The sequence below is a fragment of the Zophobas morio genome, unplaced genomic scaffold, assembly GCF_036711695.1.
Source record: "Zophobas morio isolate AGI-343-1 ecotype UQ-CSIRO unplaced genomic scaffold, CSIRO_AGI_Zmor_V1 ptg000021l, whole genome shotgun sequence".
NCBI classification, from domain to species: domain Eukaryota; kingdom Metazoa; phylum Arthropoda; class Insecta; order Coleoptera; family Tenebrionidae; genus Zophobas; species Zophobas morio.
In genome coordinates, this window is record NW_026972126.1 from 16,147,953 (window position 1) to 16,167,585 (window position 19,633).

At 32.1% G+C, this 19,633-nt stretch overlaps 1 protein-coding gene and 1 non-coding gene across 2 annotated transcripts in view; both read right to left on the reverse strand.

Annotated features, from left to right (window-relative positions):
- LOC135132638 (roundabout homolog 1-like) overlaps positions 1 to 19,633 on the reverse strand; it is a 272,773-nt gene that overhangs the window by 187,100 nt on the left and 66,040 nt on the right. The window lies entirely within an intron of this gene.
- On the reverse strand, positions 11,856 to 11,930 carry Trnaa-ggc (transfer RNA alanine (anticodon GGC)). Its single transcript has one exon. It is a non-coding gene; the product is annotated as a tRNA-Ala (tRNA).

Genomic DNA, 19,633 nt, shown 5'->3' on the forward strand with positions numbered 1-19,633 from the left:
TTTGGGAGGGGATAAGCAAATATATTTTGACTAAAAATTTATTATGCTCTTTTAACCTGAAAACATTTGCAAGATTTCAAAGCATTGGGTTCTGTAGTTCCTGATTAAATCAATAAAATAAATTTACGCATTCATTAATTTTTGGGGTCATCCTGTATATGCAAATCCAAAAAACATGAATGGAATGAAAATCACAAGAAGAGACTCATCATATTTTATACAATTTAGATAGGATTTATTCAGCAAAATTTTGAGGTGACGTCATCAATTTTTTAAAGGGGATAAGTAAATATATTGTGATTAAAACGGTCCTGGTTTAATAACAAAAAAATATTGAGGACCCGGGGTGGGCTAGTTAGCATCATGCTTGCCCGCTACACCTTGGGTCGTGGGTTCGATTCCCGCCATGGCTCTGGGTGTAACGTGTATGCCCCGTTCCCCTGTAATTGGGCCTCAGTGCCTGTTGGGGGACGTAATTAATAAAATAAAAATAAAAAAATAAAAAATTCGTAAAAAAAATATGTCGTAAAAAAATTTACGTATGCTGGTCCCGACTGCGATTATGGTATTTTTTAGAAAATCCTGTCATGGATGTAGAAACATTTGTGACAGCCAAAGTGGTTTTTTTGAGAAAATTATCTTTGAATTTAGACCAAATTGAAATAGACACTGGGCAACAGGAACATTTGGGCAAAAGAAAGAGAAATTAGGGTTACGGCTTCAAATTTTGGACGTATTTACAAACTTAGACCGACTACAGCAATAGTTAAAACTGTGGAGTCTCTGTTGTACAGTACATTTAGAGGTAATAGTCATACATACTATGGACAGCAAACTGAGGAAAAAGCTGTCAAGTGTTTTGAAATAAATAAAAATATAAAAACTGAACGGTGTGGCTTGTTTATTTCAAAACAATTTCCTTACTTGGCTGCTAGTCCAGACAGGGTTCTAGAGGATAGGAGTGCATTAGTCGAAATTAAATGCCCTTCAAAATCGCAAGATTTGTCTCGCGAACAAGCGGTTAGAAAAAAAATAATAAAATTTTGTACATTGACAGACAGAGAATTGAAAATAAAAAAAAAAATCATGATTACTACTTTCAAGTCCAGGGACAAATGCTTGTTACGCGTATTTCACAAGTTTATTTTGTTGTATGGACACCCAAAGGAATAAATATAGAAAAAATTTATAAAGACGAAGAAATATATGTAAAAAGATGGCAGATAAACTTGGCAGATTTTGCTTTGGCGCTTTATTGCCCGAAATAATTGACTCAAGAAGAAAGAGGAACTTGCCTTTGCGAGAGATTTTTTTAAAATAAATAAAATTTTTTTATGTACTTTAATAATTTATTAGGAGTACATTTTTCATCACCAAGACTTGCATATTTTTATTAAAAATATATTTTGAAAATGATCTCTCGGCAAATGAAAACATATACGAGCACTTTTTTCGAGTAAACAATGAATGGAGAAGTTACTGGGCGTAGGGCTTTTTTAAAACACCTCATTTCTGGGATAAGTAGTAGATACACTTAGCTACTTATACGTGTTAAACAAAAACTGTATTTTATATATTTTTTATTGTTATTATAAATATGTTTATTAGTTTTATTAATTAAGAAAGCAAAATATATGTTAACAATAATATTACAATGAATTTTTAGTAATCATGTGTATTGAATTCAGGATCCTGAGTGGAGTAAAAATATTATAGTTCCCCAGTTTTAATTCGGTTTTATGATAGTACCTCATTGCGTAAAAGTTAATTTCCTTAACAACAGATTACTACGGCCGGTCCTGGCGGCTTGTTATATAACTGAGTTCCTTGTCATAAATTAGAAAAATCAGCCGAGAACTCTAACAATCAGCTTATGGTAGAACAGGCGATAAGGGTTTTACCTGGAAAGTCGCTTCCGTAAATTTTAGTGGCGCTCCTATCGGCAAAGTACTGAACTAACGGCTCAAAATCTGTCGAATTGATAGCCATTTTTTTCAATAATTGTTAGTTTTTGTTAAAAACTCTGCTAACCAATAGATCATTAATTTTCCTCTGATATTCCTGTTAAAATTATTCGACGTATTTTGCATTAATTTGTGGAATATTTTGATTTTAATAAACACATTATTATTTAAACAAGTTGTACCACTAACAAACATTTAATGACTCTGCGCCCTGTAAAAAGTGATGTTTTATCCATGTGCGAATTTTCAAGCGATTCTATGATGGTTATGTTTCAAAAAATCGAAAAGAAAACATACAATGGTGCTTTTTTTTACAATATTTCTCAGCCATATTTTTGTAGTTGATTGAACTGGTCTCTGCGCTCTAGAATATGAAAAAAGCTGCAGTTTGATGTATGACACATCTATATTAATATCATTTTTTCATACAAAAGAACAAAAAAATGTTATACCTCTGACACCAAGAAGAAATAATTTAGGTGACAATACGTTCGAAATGTTGTTAATTTAAAAAAAAATCATTAAACAATACATAACAAAATACATAAACATGTTTTCAGTTAGTTTAGTCGCCAAAGCTTCAAAAAGTATCTGTTTTCTTGTATTTGTATCTAGATACATTTCGAAAAAATCGAAAACAATCTGTATCTAGATAGTTTTAAAAGTATCTGTCCCCAACACTGTCGGTTGCAATATTCGGCAAGCCGCCCGAGATATGTATATTCTGCAATATGCACTTACTTACACTACGGACTTTCGATTCTTATTTGCCTGCATTCATCACCAAATTCATACCTGAAACAAAACAAAAAATTAAAATCTGGCAATGGAAAAGTCGATAATAAATCTCGGTCGTCGCCCGACTCGCTAATAACCGCCCGTCCGATCCTGCACGGGAGCACACATCTAATAAAACCCCTGATTGAATAAACCCCAGTGGCGTGCGATTTTTCCGGCGAAATCGATGTTTTGAGGCGAGCGCCACCTATGCATAATTCATGCGAATTATGACGTCACGTAAGGCCGACTCCTCGACACGTCTTTGTGAGTCGGGCCTCCCATCAAGCTGATGTCTTCACCACAGTTGCTTTTTGCATTTTTATGCCGCACAGCCAGATTTCGACACGAATCGATAGCGCTCGTCTTGCCGTAAATTTACCCCGATGTGATGCACGTCGAGATAATGTCGGGAAATTGGCGAAACAACTTGAATAGAAACGAAAGGGAACCCTGCTCTGTTTGGCCTAGAAAGTACGGGTGTTGTCTTTTGAATAAGAATGCAAAGTTTGTTTGCAATTTCAGGGCGCCGGAAGCAAGGGTGAAGGGTTTGGGCGGCGTTCAAACCGCTGGTTGTAATTGTCAAACCCGAAGGTGTTAGGTGAGGGGTAATTGTGTTTATTCATAATCGGTCGGTAATGTGATACTTTCGAACTTTTTAAGGGTTTGAGTGTGAGCTGTTACTTACCTCACTTCAATCGTTTGGGTAGAAAGTGACATATGTCGCTTGTGACATGTAAGTTTGGAAGTAAGTGTCACTTACCACCCAAAGGATAGAAGTGAATGCCACTTTCCAGATGTCAATTTTTGATTACCTTGAGTTTAACTTTTTTGTTGATGTCAAAGTTGAAGTATAAATCTAGCTAGTGGTTTTCATAGTGAAAACACATATGTGGAAGTCTTAACAATAACGTTGTGGTAACAAATTGAGGTTATGTAGAAGTTGAAAAAGAAAAACAGAAAAATTTATTAACATCCATAATCGAAGGTTATTTCGACAGAACTTCCCTCGTCCCGCAAGTACAATAAAACATATTCAGCTTTATCAAAAAATTATAAAATTTGATTATGCGAATTGGATGTCTCGAGTAAAAACTCGACACGGATTCATAAATTACACCTGTAGGACTACTAAAACCTATTTATAATTTTTAGGTGACGTCATCACATTTTTGGTATAAACTTGAAAAATCCAAGAGAAGCATCCAAAAACCAAAAAATTCCAAACAACGACAAATTGAGAAATTGAAAAATCGGGAAATAGAAAAGTGTAAAACTTGGAAGATCAAAAATTTAAAAAAATCGAAAAAAGGAAATATTGAAAAAAAATTGAAGAACTGAAAACCTGGAAAATCGAAAAATCGAGAATCGGGAAGCTGAAAATTCGAGAAAAATCGAAAATTTGGAAAGACTAAATACTGAAAAATTGAAACATCGAATAATCTAAATCCGAAAAGCCGAAAAATCGAACGATAGAGTAATCGAAACACCAAAAAATCGAAAAATTTAAAATTTAAAAGATCGAGAAATTAACAAACCAAAAAATCTAAACTTTAAAAAGTCGAAAAATTGAAAAATACAGAAACGGAAAAATGTCCAAAAGTCGAGAAATCGAGAAATGAGTAAACCAAAAAATTTAAAAGTCGAAAAATCGAGAATTTGAAAAATTGAAAAATCGGAAAACGTAAAATTTTTAAAAGTGAAAAATTAAAAAGACGAAAATCTGAAGACTCAAAAATTGAAAAATCCTGATTCTGAAATATCGAAAGATTTGGAAATAGAAAAATCGAACATCTGAAATGTCGAAAACCGAGAATTCGAAAAACTGAAACATCGGATAATTAAAAAATTGAAACATCGAGAAATCGCTTCAAAAGAAAGAGAAAGCGAAAAGTCGAGAAGACGAAAAATCAAAAAATTGAAACACCGTGAAATTGAATAATCGGAAAATTAAAACATCGATACCCCAATAAACCGAGAATTCGAAAAATTAAAAAATCCCAAAACTGAGATTTTAAAAACAAAAATTAAAAAATCGAAATACTGAAAAATCCAGAAATGCAAAATTTTCCAAAATTAAAATGTTGAAAACTTCGAAAATGAAAACATGAAAATCTAAAAGTCGAAAAATCGAGAAATCGGGAAGCTGAAAAATCGAGAAAAATCGAAAATTTGGAAACACAAAAACTGAAAAATTGAAAAATCGAATAATCTAAATCCGAAAAGTCGAAAAATCTAACGATAGAGTAATCGAAACATCAAAAAATTGAAAAATCTACAATTTAAAAGATCGAGAAATCAACAAACCAAAAAACCTAAACTTTAAAAAGTCGAAATATTGAAAAATACAGAAACGGAAAAATGTCCAAAATTGAAATGTGGAAAACTCAAGAAATCGAAAACTTGAAAACTCGAACAATCGAAAAGTCGAAAAATTTCAAAAATCGAAAAACCTAGATGTCGAGAAATGGAAAATTCTAAAAAGTGAAAAATTAAAAAATCAAAAACCTAAAAAAAACATAAGTGTTGAAAAATTGAAAAATCGAGCTATCAAAACATCGATAAATCGAGAAATCGAGAAATGAGTAAATCAAAAAATTTAAAAGTCGAAAAATCGAGAATTTGAAAAATTGAAAAATCGAAAAAATCGAAAATTTGGAAAATCGAACAAACGAAAAATCGTAAAATTTTTAAAATAGACTGAGATGTCGAGAAATGGAAGATTCGAAAAATCGAAAAACTCAAATATTAAAAAACTAAAAAATCGTTAAATTGAAAAATTGAAAAATCGGAAAACGTAAAATTTTTGAAGACTTTCTCAGAATTGAAAAATCCTAATTCTGAAAAATCGAAAATCTGAAAAGTCGAAAACCGAGAATTCGATAATTTGGATAATTAAAAAATTGAAAAACGTACATTTTAAAAAATCGAAAAATTGAAAAATCCAGAAATGCAAAATTTTCCAAAATTAAAATGTTGAAAACTTGGAAAATGAAAATATGAAAAATCGCGAAAGTCGGAAAATTGAAAAATTGAAAAATATAAAATTGAGGAATCGAAAAACTGAAAGATCCGAATACTGAAATTTCGAAAAATCGAGTAATCGAAAAACTGAAAATAGAGAAACTGAAAAATTGAAAATCGAAAGATTTAAGAAAAATAAATTTCAAAAGTGAACTATCCAAAGTTGAAAATTCGAAGAAAAATTGAAGATCGAAAAATGGAAAAACCGAAACATCAAAAAATGGAACAATTGAAAAATCTAAAATTTAAAAATAGGAGAATTGAAAAATCGAAAACGCAAAATATCGAAAAATCTAAAAATGGAAAATTCGATAAATCGAACAATTGAAGAATTCAAATACGTATTAAAAAATCCCAAAATCAAAATATTGAAAAATGGAAGAATCAAAAATTTAAAAATTCCAAAACTTAAAAATCGAAAAATGGAAAAATCAAAAAACTGAAAAATCGAAAAAACAAAAAATCGAGAAATTGAGATATCGAAAACTCGAAAATTTAAAAACATCAAATATGTTTTGAACTTTAAATTAATTACTAAAACAGTTAATTATCGAAAAATTGGAATATTAGATTTCGAAAATTTGAAAAATAAAAAACTGAAAAATTCCAAAAGTGAAGTATCGAAAGTTGAAGAAAAGTCGAAAATCTGAAGAACTGAAAAGTTGAAAAAACCCAAAACTGAAATATCGAGAAATTTGGATATCGAAAAATCGAAAAGCCGAAAAGTCGAAAACCGAGAATTCGATAAAAATTGAAAAATTGGAACATGGGTAAATAGATTCAAAAGAACGAGGAATCGAGAGATCTAAAATTCTAAAATTGCAAAATTTAATTTAAAAAAATCGAAAAATCGAAAAATTGAAAAATTTAACCATCGGGAAACTGAACAATCGAAAAATTGAAACATCGAAATCTCGATAAACCGAGAAATCGAAAAATTTTAAAAGCGAAAAATTGAAAAATGAAAAATGTAAAATTTGAAAAATCGAAATCCTGAGAATCAAAAAAAAAAATGAGAGACCGAGCTATCGAAAATACTAAAATTTAAAAAATCGAAAAATTAAAACCTCGAAAAACTGAAAAATCCAGAAATGGAAAAATGTTTTAAATTAAAATGTTGAAAACTTGAGAAATCGTAAAACCTTGAAAAATCGTAAAACCTTGAAAAATCGAAAAGACGAAAATTTTAAAAATCAAAAAATGTAAAATAAAAAAAAATGAATTTTAAGAAATTAAGAAATTGTAAAGTCGAAAAATTGAAAAATCGAAAAATGCAAACGTAAAATTTAAGAAGTCCAGCAATTCAAAAATATACATTTACAAAGTAGAAAATTAAAATGTAGACAAATTGACAAATACCAAAACTTAAAATTTGAAAATTTGAAAAATCGAAAAGTCTAAAGATTGGTAAATCGAAAAATCGAACATTTATCGACAAATTGGAAAATCAGAAATCTGAAAAATCGAACAATTGAAGAATGGAAAAATGAAAAATCAAATATTGAAAATTAAAAAACTTGAAAAATCGGAAAATTGAGAGATAGAAAAATTGAAAAATCAAATATCTAAAAATCGAAAAAATTGAAAAATCGAAAAATTGAAGGATGGAAAAATCAAAAAATCAAAAATTGCAAAATTAAAAAGCTGAATGTCACTTTTAATTATATCATACTTGCTATGCTTACGCATCGTAAACGTCGGAAGCACGAATCACCCCTGAAAAGTCTAAGAAACGAAAAATCGTCAAGTCGAGAAATTGAGAAGTCGGAATATCGGAAAACAGAAAAATCAAATAATCCAAACTTCGAAAAATTGACGAATAAAAATATTGAAAATTAAAAAATCGAGAAATCGAACCGTCGAAAAATCGAGAAATGGAGAAATGGGTAAATCAGAAAATCGAAAAATCAAAAAGGTTGAAAGCCGAAAAATCCAGAAAAATTGGAAACGCTACAAATTGAAAATTCGAAAAATCTGGAAATGGTAAAGTCGAGAAATCGAAACATCGAATAATCAAAAAACTTGAGATGCGGGAAAATCGAAAAATCAAAAAATCATAAAATCTAAAATTCGAAATGTCTAAAATTTGAAAAATTGAGAAATTGAAGAATGGAAATTTAAAACATCAAAAATTGGAAAATCGTAACACTGAAATACCTATCGAAAAATAGAGGAATCCAAAAACAAAAAGAAATTAACAATTGAGAAATCGTAAATTTGAAAAATCGAGAAATTGAAAAATTAAAAAATCGGGAAATTAAAAAATCAAAAAACTGAATCTTGAGTTAAAAAAGTTATTAAAAAAATTGGCGAAAATATGGGCTTACCCATTTGTCATTACAATAAAAAGTGATTTTTAAACCTCTGCCGGGAAATCGTTTTCATCTCAATTCCCAGTTATCACTCCGTCCCAATTCGGCAAAATAAAAGCTCGCATAATTTTCCGCAGGCCCGCAATTCCGCATTGTTACAGTGTCAACTTCCTCCTCCACTCGCCCCGCATTTCCATATCTTGACCCTTTTTTCATTGCTTTATCGCGCCGCCATTCCGGCTATACAGGATTTTTCATATCTTTGATGAAATCCTCTATAGCGTCACCCTGTCCGAGGGAGAAGAAAGACGACCAGGACGAAGGAAGCTAGTCAAGTGGCCATTGTGGGAGATCACCCCGATACTAGACAGTTCATTTATTTCAGGATTCATTAGTTCTCGTGTGGTGTTTGCACTAATACAATAGTTATATACGTCGTTTGTCTTATGTGGGTGTGTGGAGTGTCGGGGGGGTTCAAGCTGGGAAGTTTCCCTAGACCAACACGCAAAAATCTATTGTTTCCGCTCAAAGACCATTAGTATGCAAGAATATTGAAAGCTCCGCAACAACATACAGCGGTGTGGCGTTAATACAAAGCTTATTCCGCTCCAGAAGCCACGATTTCAGCCGGGGCGTGCTGCTGAAGTAGACATCAGCCATTATAGAGCCAGCAGCCGAAGTGGCAGGATTGTGGGAGGATTCTTATCTGGGTGGAAAGACGGCGGCGCGGGGGCGGAAAGACGCCACTGTTACTTGTTAAGAGCTGTGTGAAAGCGAAATTAAGCATTTGCATAATTTCCTTGGTAGGTGAAATACATTTTACAAAAAAATTTTTGGGTTGCAGACCAAATTTTAGTTCGGCTTACATCAGTTTACTTACCTTACCACATAGCAAAGTTACAAATTAATTTAAAACGATCCGAGTAAAATGTATTTTTTTAAATAAATAATTAATAGAAATATCTAACAATTCATTGATAAAACGTTCTACTGTTACATTATTGGTTTTTCCTAATATTTTCGATGTCAGTAAATATGGTGTACTAGCTACCTCTACCGATAATTTTCCCACTACAACGTTTGCAACGTATTGCCCATTAGAATTTGTAGTTTCATCAATTGCTATCCAAATATCGTGAACCCCAATATATGTTTAACTCTATTAATCATCTACAAAGACACAAATAAATATAATAGGAAAAATTAGGATGTTCCCAATCTTAACTTTCTATGCAATCACACAATACTTTCGTCGTCGTAAACGCTAGGAGCTCCCAATATTCTTTCTACTTTTTCAAAATGAAGACATTAAGAAACATGAAAATTCTTTCACTGACAAAACACAAGGAGCTCCAAGACTCTCTTAAATTCTTAAAACAAAAAACGCTAGAGATCCTCAAAATATTCTAAAAGTCTTTCAAAAACAAAACACCAGGGTCCCTAAGATTCTTTTAAATTCTAAAAAAAGAACACTAGAGACTCGACTTTTCGATTTCTCGATTTTTCAACATTTCGGCTTTTAGATTTTCTGAGTTGTTTGATTTTTCGATTTTCCCTCGTCTCGATTTCACGACTTTTCGATTGAATTTTCAATTTGTAGAGTTTCGAAATTTTCAATTCTTAGATTTTTTTAGTCTTCGGAGATCCTGCTGTTTTCATTTAAAAAAATAAATAAATTACAGAATCTTGGCGTTCCTATTATCCATTCACGATCTTTATATAGTAAAGTAGGCTTTGGTATTTTTTCTTTAAGTTGGATAAACTGATTTGATGATTTAGTTTTTTGTCTGTCAGTAGTCTGATTGACATTTGCTTTGAGCTTGATTGCCACTTTTCTACTTCATGAGAACAGTGCGGGATGGTAAGTCTAGTAAAGTCTTTGCCATTTCTATTGAAACACCACTTGTTAATCGTAAATTTGGCAACGTTCATATTCAGATAATTTTCTAACTAAAAGCCGTTGTCAATCAACCGAAAGCTGTTACCAATTGCTAAATTTTAAATCAACAGATGGTGTTTCAATAGAAATGGCAAAGACAATACCTGCTAAGATAAAACTGATTTTGGCAAATGACATACCTTCTAAGAAAAGAGAGGGTGGGTGGGCGGGGCTAGTTCGTGTTAAAATAAGACTGACTTTGGCAAATCACATAGTTTCCAAGAAAATAGAGGGCGGGTGGGCGGGACTAGTATTTGATAAGGTAAGACTGTTTTGGCAAATGACATAGCCCCTAAGAAAAGAAAGGGTGGGTGGGAGGGACTAGTACTTGCAAAAATAAAGCTGATTTTGGCAAACGACATAGCCCCTAAGAAAAGAGGGGGTATGTCATTTGCCAAAATCAGTTTCATCTTAGCAGGTACTAGCCCCGCCCACCCACCCACTCTCTCTTTTCTTCAGTTTACAGGAGGGCATCCTTTTTATTTGTTATTTTTGCAGAAAAAATCGAAGAAAATAAACCATGATACATAAGCTCTTCAAATATCGTTTTAACAACTTTGAGATGAATTTGTTTTAGAATTGCTTTTTGTATTTCTCTGAATAATATGACTGGGATTTGGTTTATACTCGTGGTACTCTGTTATTAGTTAAACTTAAATCTACAAATATCACTTTAGGCTTCTGATGTTTTGTGAAAGTGTTTGAAAAGATTTTGGGGGCTCCTGATAATTTTGAAAGGGGTTGAAATAATTTTGGGTTCCTCTAGTGGTTTATTAATGTCAAACAATCTTGTATCTTGGCAAGTACTAGCCCCGCCCACCCGTCCTCTATTTTTTTGGACGGTATATCATTTGCCAAAATCAGTCTTATCTTAGCAAGTACTAGCCCAGCCCACCCACCGCCTATTTTCTTGGACGGTATATCTTAATATGTGTAGACTTATTTCGACAACAAGAAACTTAAAACATGTCTAAAATGGTACATTTTTGTCGTAATCAACTTTTCTTTTCTTCTACAACCCCTTAAATACGGCAAACGTAGAAGTTACTATCAAAGGCAACTTTGTAACGGAGTTTATAAATAACAATTTTCAGCTCTAAAAGCAGCCTGTAGCGGAATTTGTCCATTTAACTCTGGCAACACAGGATGTAAGATTGATTTCTTTTTCAGACTGACATTTAACTCTTAGAGTATTAAAAAATAGGTCTCCCGTTTCCGTCTGTTTCTCGTCTGTAATCTGTTGGCAGTTTTGTTAGATAGGTAATCACCGAAACTACTGAAATGATTGTTCTGAGATTTTAAACCCATGTATTTTGTCAATTATACCAACAATTTGATGATGTCATTTCGAAATTTTGCATAATAAATGTTATTTAAATTTTATAAAATAACATACCTATGATTACCTTCGACAACCAGTCTTTTGCGAAAAAAATAACATTTTATAATTTAACTCAGAAACCACCAAGCCGAAATCTTGCAAAATTTTAAGGTTATCGTAATTATGGCAAATCGTTAAATAAAATTCATCTGTTTATACCCCTCGAATAATTTGATGCGTCACCCCAAAATTTTACTGGATAAACTATAACTAAAATATGCAAGATATAACTTTATACAGTTTTGGTTTAACAAGGCATTAAAATTTGTAAACATAAAAATTTAATGAATGAAGCAAATTTTGGGAATATAGTAGGTATGTATTGGTATTACCGTCATTTAGTACTGTGTCTATGAAAGCTGATATTATGTAATCATGGAAAAAATGTTGATTACTTTACTTGCATAAAGGTTAATAGGTAAACTTATTTCAGATTGTAGGTAAGCGAAGAAAAATGTTGCTGCCTCGGTGGGAATCGAACTCCACGCCCCCCGCTTGCCGGGCAGATATCCTGACCACTAGACCACGAGGCCGCTTATCTTTCTCGCTTACTACATACTACTTCTTATTATTGTGTCGCCACACAGATTATAGGGATTTTTACTAAAAGTAAATCGAAAAACTGAAATATTGAAAAATTGAAGAATTGAAAGACTGAAAAATCGACAAATCGGTAAATCGAAAACTCAAAGGACCAAACAATCGATTAAGTAATCGAGAAATTGAGAAATCAAAAACTCGAAAATTTAGAAACGTTAAAAACCGAAAAATTGTAGCATCTAAAAATTTTAAAAAATCCCAACAATGAAATATCGAAAAATTGGTAATTTAATAATTGAAAATCGAAAAATTATTGCATATATAATAATAAAACTGAAAAGTTCCAAAAGTGAAATATCGAAAGTTGAAAAAAAGTCGAAAATCTGAAGAATAGAAAAACTGAAAAAATCCAAAACTGAAATATCGAAAAATTTAAAAATCCAGAAATGGAAAATTTTCCAAAAATAAAATGTTGAGAACTTGAGAAATCAAAAACTTGAAAAATCGTAAAAGTTAGAAATTTGAAAAATGGAAAAATATAAAATCAAGGAATCAAAAAGTTGAATAACACAAAAAAATCCAAAACTGAGCTATGGAAAGTTCAAAATTCGAAGAAAAATAAAAAAATCAAGAAACCGAAACATCAAAAAATTGAAAAATTTAAAAATCGAAAATGTAAAAGATCGAGAAATAGAAAAATGGCAAGCCGATAAATCGAAAAATGGAAAAGTCGTTAATCAAAAATATCGAAAAATAAAAAATTAAAGAAAAATTGAAAATTCTCAAAACGGAAACATCGAAAAATTGAAAAATTGAGAAATCGAAAATTCGAAAAATAGAAGTCGTAGTTGAAAAATCGATAAACTGAAATGTAATGTACGTAATGAAAAAAATCAAAATCCTGAAAAATCGAAAAATTGCCAAATTGAAGAATCGAGAAATTGAGAAATCAAAAACTCGAAAATTTAGAAACGTCAAAAACTGAAAAATTGCAGCATCGAAAAATTAAAAAATCCCAACAATGAAATATCGAAGAATTGGTAATCTAATATGTAATTAAAAACCGAAAAATTATTATACAATAATATAACTGAAAAAACCCAAAACCGAAAAATCGCAAAAATTTGGAAATCGAAAAATCGAAAACCCGAAAAGTCGAAAACCGAGAATTCGAAAAATTGAAACATGGGAAAACTGAAAATTTGAACATCAAGAGAAATCAAAAAGTCGACAGGACGCATAACCGAAAAATCGAAGAAATAAAAAAAATCAAAATCGAAAAATCGGGAAACTGAACAATCGATAAATGGAAACACCGAAATGTCGATAAATTGAAAAATCGAAGAATAATAAAAACAAATACTCCTAACTGAAAAATCAAAAAATTCAAAAATCGAAAAATGCAAAATTAAAAAATCGAGAAACTCAAAACTCGAAAAACTGAGACATCATGAAAAAATAGAAATCAACATATCGAAAATTCTAAAATTTAAAATATCGAAAACCGAGAAATTGAAAAATTTCTAAAATTAAAATATTGAAAACTTGAGAAATAGAAAACCTGAAATCTCGAGAAGTCGAAAAAGACAAATATGTAAGATTAAAAAAAAAATGGAAGAATTTAAAAGGTGTTGAATTTGACAAAAAAATTTCGAAGAAACAGTTGTGAGATTTAATTAAACCCTTCAGAAACAATAGAAAAAAAGGATATTTGGTAGACGAGCCATTAAGAGATAGTGGCAAGTTCTTAGATTACCTCCGTACCATTGTCAATATAATCTAATTGAAATGGGGATTTTGTAAGAACTATTACAACAAGCATATAAATTCTCAAACTTCATTAAAAAATAGGGTGGAGAATTTACGGCTTGAGGCGCTTTCTAAATGTACTCCAAGCATGTGGCAAAATTTTTGTAAACATTGTGAAAAACTTATTTTGGCAGATTGGGAAAAATATGGGAAATCTTTCGTACGAATCTATACCTCCTTTCATTATTTCACTAGGTGAATCTAATTCAGAATCTGAATTTGAAAATAACGGTGATTATACAGATTTTCATAGCGAAATAATGGAAATGGAGTGAATTGTAGCTTGTCGGGGGGTGATATTTTTACGCATCTTTCGTTCTAAATTTACCGAGGTAGTATGTGAAAAACTACCTGACGTACAACAAAATAAGTCTAATTTTAGCCCTCTTCCTGCCCTTTTAGAATTAAAAAAAATCTTTGGAGCTTGTTATGCTTAATTTTTAAACCAATATGAAAGAATCTTGAATTCCCTTGGCTTCTTTCTTTAAGAATTGTAAAGAATCGGGGAACCGTGATTTATTTTTATCTTTTCAAGCTTTTAAAGAAATTTAAAATCTTGAGAGCTCTTGATGTTTGATTGTTGAAAGAATTTGAAAGATTCTTAGGGATTCCATGATGTTTTATTTTAGAACGAATTTGAAATCATTTTGCGGGCCTTTGATGGCGTTATTAAGGTATTTAAAAGAATCGTAGATGTGCTAGTGTTTAGGAGCCTCTGCGTTTTACATTTTTTTTTTAAATTCAGAAGAATCTTTGGGCCACTTCGTGTGTTTTTTAAAATTCAGAAAAAAAATCTTTAGAGTTTGTTAGGTTTAATTTTTAAACCAATTTAAAAGAATCTTGAGTCCTATAGTGTCTTTAAAAATAGAATTTAAAAGAATCTTGAATTCCTTTAGTTTCTTTTTTTTAAGAATTTTAAAGAATCGGGGGGTCCTTGATTGATTTTTTATCTTTTCAAGCTTTTAAAGAAATTTAAAAGAAGCTTGGACATTCACGTTTCACTTAGCACTTGCTAAGATAAGACTAATTGTGGCATATGACGTACCCTCTAAAAAAACGGAGGGTGGGTGGGCGGGGCAGGTACCTGCTAAGATAAGACTGACTTTGGCAGATGAGATACCTTGCAAAAAAAGAGAGGGCGGGTGGGCGGGGCAAAAGCATATGTCAAACTTTTTGCGAACATTGTGAAAAACTTATTTTCGCAGATTGGGAAAAAAATATGGGAAATCTTTCGTACGAATCTATACCTCCTTTCATTATTTCGCTAGGTGAATCTGATTCAGAATTTGAATTTGAAAATGACGGTGATGATACAGATTTTCATAGCGAAATAATGGAAATGGAGTGAATTGTAGCTTGTCGAGGGGTGATATTTTTACGCATCTTTCGTTCTAAATTTACCGAGGTGGTATGTGAAAAACTACCTGACGTACAACAAAATAAGTCTAATTTTAGCCCTCTTCCTGCCCTTTTAGAATAAAAAAAAATCTTTGGAACTTGTTATGCTTAATTTTTAAACCAATATGAAAGAATCTTGAATTCCCTTGGTTTCTTTCTTTAAGAATTTTAAAGAATCGGGAACCCTGATTTATTTTTATCTTTTCAAGCTTTTAAAGAAATTTAAAATCTTGAGAGCCCTTGATGTTTGATTGTTGAAAGAATTTGAAAGATTTTTAAGGGTTCCATGATGTTTTATTTTAGAACGAATTTGAAATCATTTTGGGGGCCTTTGATGGCGTTATTAAGGTATTTAAAAGAATCGTAGATGTGCTAGTGTTTAGGAGACTCTGCGTTTTACATTTTTTGAAAGAATCCAGAAGAATCTTTGGGCCTCTTCGTGTGTTTTTTAAAATTCAGAAAAAAATCTTTAGAGTTTGTTAGGTTTAATTTTTAAACCAATTTAAAAGAATCTTGAGTCCTATAGTGTCTTTAAAAATAGAATTTAAAAGAATCTTGAATTCCTTTAGTTTCTTTTTTTTAAGAATTTTAAAGAATGGGGGGCCCTTGATTGATTTTTTATCTTTTCAAGCTTTTAAAGAAATTTAAAAGAAGCTTGGACATTCACGTTTCACTTAGCACTTGCTAAGATAAGACTAATTGTGGCATATGACGTACCCTCTAAGAAAACGGAGGGTGGGTGGGCGGGGCAGGTACCTGCTAAGATAAGACTGACTTTGGCAGATGAGATACCTTCCAAGAAAAGAGAGGGCGGGTGGGCGGGGCAAAAGCATATGTCAAACTTTTTGCAAACATTGTGAAAAACTTATTTTGGCAGATTGGGAAAAAAATATGGGAAATCTTTCGTACGAATCTATACCTCCTTTCATTATTTCGCTAGGTGAATCTGATTCAGAATCTGAATTTGAAAATGACGGTGACGATACAGATTTTCATTCGAATAACTGTTTTAAATAGCGTAAAGTTTTATGCTTTCTAAGAAATGGATACCGTTAATTTGGTCATTGCTACTGAAAACTGAAAGTATCGGCAACAATGTTTATATTTCTGACATATTTTTAACCTCTAATTTAATAAAACATAACTTAACGAAAAAGTTCAGGGAATTTTAGTTCTTCTGCATCGAATACCAACAATCTCACTAGATTTTCATGGCCAAACCTATTACATAAAGATCGTGAACGGATCGTGTTCTACTTTTAAGAGGGATCAAAATGCCCCTGAGGCTCTTTGGTGTTTTGTTTCTGAAAGAATCTTTAGAAATCTCGTTGTGTCCATTTTGTTATTTTTTTTTTAATATTTGGTAAGCTGATTGTTGACCAGGTGAAGATGGTACAAAATGGTCTGATGAGGCACTGGACTGACAACTTGAACAGTGTACAACTTCTTGTAGCCCTATACCTAACTTCAGGTGATTGCTGGTATTGGTCCTCAAGATATTTAGCCGTGATCCTGTATAACTTTCATGCATTTGCCTACACCCAAAACGAAACGACATTTGCCCTAGAATCCGCCCTTTATTTATCAGTTTTACGTTCGTTTTACAACCTTTTCCCGCGCCACGAGTGTCCGTCACTATTCGCGAGTATCCGTTAGCAACTCCATTATTTATAGGCAATAAACCAAAGTAAACCGTTATAAAAATCCCCCGAAACTTTTTAATATACAAAGCAGGCAACTAATCAAAATTCCGAAAACTTCCGAGGCGCGCTTTCGTTTTTGTGCAAGCAAGCAAGCGACCCCGGCCACTTTTTAAAGATAACGTGTTGTCGGTGTCAAGTTTAAAAAGTGAATTAATTACTTTGTAAAAGTGTTATCTTGTAAGATGATGCTGAATAATTAAGAATGGAAATTGTGGTAATCTCGACGCCGGAGAAGAATCTGTTTTTTAAAGCGGACTCGCGCCTTCATGAATTACGACCCGGGGGAGCGCTAATTCTATAATTGGATGATGTAAGAGCGCGAGACCTATTTCGACCTATCATCCCCCATTAAAAAGTCATTGATGTGCGCCCACTGATTAGTGGCCACTCGGCGCGTAATCGACCATAAAATTGCCTATTCAGCAGCGGACAAAACCGCGCGCCGAAATTAATGTCAAGTCCACACCAAATTACGACCCGACTTCCCGATCGACAGCGAGGAGGTGACGAGAGGATGCCGGAATCCCTGGCGAGGCTTCTAATGACAAGCGCGCCCGTTGTTGGCGCAGCCGGTGGGATAGCGATTGTTAACATTTTTAATAGATGATCGGACGACATACGTGGGCAGAATATTGCGCACCAGCCGATTGGATAAATTTCCGTCTATTAAGGGGACTCGCTAGACGAAGTATAATATTTTTTTGGTTTTCTGTATGAAAAAATGATATTAATATAGATGTATCATACATCAAACTGCAGCTTTTTTCATATTCTAGAGCGCAGAGACCAATTCAATCAATTAAAAAAATATGGCTGAGAAATATCGTAAAAAAAAGCACCATTGTATGTTTTCTTTTCAAGTTTTTTGAGTCATAACCATCATAGAATCGCTTGAAAATTCGCACATGGATGAAAGATCACTATTTACAGGGCGCAGAGTCATTAAATGTTTGTTAGTGGTACAGTTTGTTTAAATAATAATGTGTTTATTAAAATCAAAATATATCACAAATTAATGCAAAATACGTCGAATAATTTTAACAGGAATATCAGAGGAAAATTAATGATCTATTGGTTAGCAGAATTTTTAATAAAAACTAACAATTATTGAAGAAAATGGGTATCAATTCGACAGAATTTGAGCAGTTAGTTCAGTACTTTGCCGATAGGAGCGCCACTAAAATTTACGGAAGCGACTTTCCAGGTATCGCCTGCTCTACCATAAGCTGATTGTTCGAGTTCTGATTTTTCTAATTTATGGCAAGGAACTCAGTTTTATAACAAGCCGCCAGGACCGGCCGTAGTAATCTATTGTTAAGGAAATTAACTTTTACGCAATGAGGTACTATCATAAAACCGAAATAAAACTGGGGAACTATAATATTTTTACTCCACTCAGGATCCTGAATTCAATACACATGATTATTAAAAATTCATTGTAATATTATTGTTAATATATATTTTGCTTTGTTAATTAATAAAACTAATAAACATATTTATAATAATAATAAAAAATATATAAAATACAGCTTTTGTTTAACACGTATAAGTAGCTAAGTGTATCTACTACTTATCCCAGAAAGGAGGTGTTTTAAAAAAGTCCTACGCCCAGTAACTTCTCCCTTCATTGTTTACTCGAAATAAGTGCTCGTATATGTTTTCATTTGCCGAGAGATCATTTTCAAAATATATTTATAATAAAAACATGTAAGTCTTGGTGATGAAAAATGTACTTCTAATAAATTATTATTAAAGTACATAAAAAATATAGAAACAAATTTTATTTATTTTAAAAAAATCTCTCGCAAACGCAGGTTCCTCTTTCTTCTTGAATCAATTATTTCGGGCAATAATGCGCCAAAGTAAAATCTGCCAAGTTTATCTGCCATTTTTTTACATATTTCTTCGTCTTTATAAATTTGTTCTGTATTTATTCCTTTGGGTGACCACACAACAAAATAAACTTGTGAAATACCCGTAACAAGCATTTGTCCCTGGACTTGAAAGTAGTAATCATGATTTTTTTTTAGTTTCAATTCTCTGTCTGTCAATGTACAAAATTTGATTTTTTTTTTCTAACCGCTTCTTCGCGAGACAAATCTTGCGACTTTGAAGGGCATTTAATTTCGACTAATGCACTCCTATCCTCTAGAACCCTGTCTGGACTAGCAGCCAAGTAAGGAAATTGTCTTGAAATAAAGAAGCCACACCGTTCAGTTTTTATATTTTTATTTATTTCAAAACACTTGACAGCTTTTCCCTCACTTTGTTGTCCATAGTATGTATGATTATTACCTGTAAATGTACTGTACAACAGAGACTCCACAGTTTTAGCTATTGCTGTAGTCGGTCTAAGTTTGTAAATACGTCCAAAATTTGAAGGCGTAACCCTAATTTCTCTTTCTTTTGCCCAAATGTGCCTGTTGCCTAGTGTCTATTTCAATTTGGTCTAAATTCAAAGGTAATTTTCTCAAAAAAACCTCTTTGGCTGTCACAAATGTTTCTACATCCATGACAGGATTTTCTAAAAAATATTTAAACCATAATCGCAGTCGGGACCAGCATACGTACATTTTTTTACGACATATTTTTTTTACGAATACTTTGTCTAAGCGAGCTTGTTTCATAGACCAATAATATTTTTTTGTTATTAAACCAGGACCGTTTTAATCATAATATATTTAGTTATCCCCTCTTAAAAATTGATGACGTCATCTCAAAATTTTGCTGAATAAATCCTATGTAAAATGTACAAAATATGATGAGTCTCTTCTTGTAATTTATCA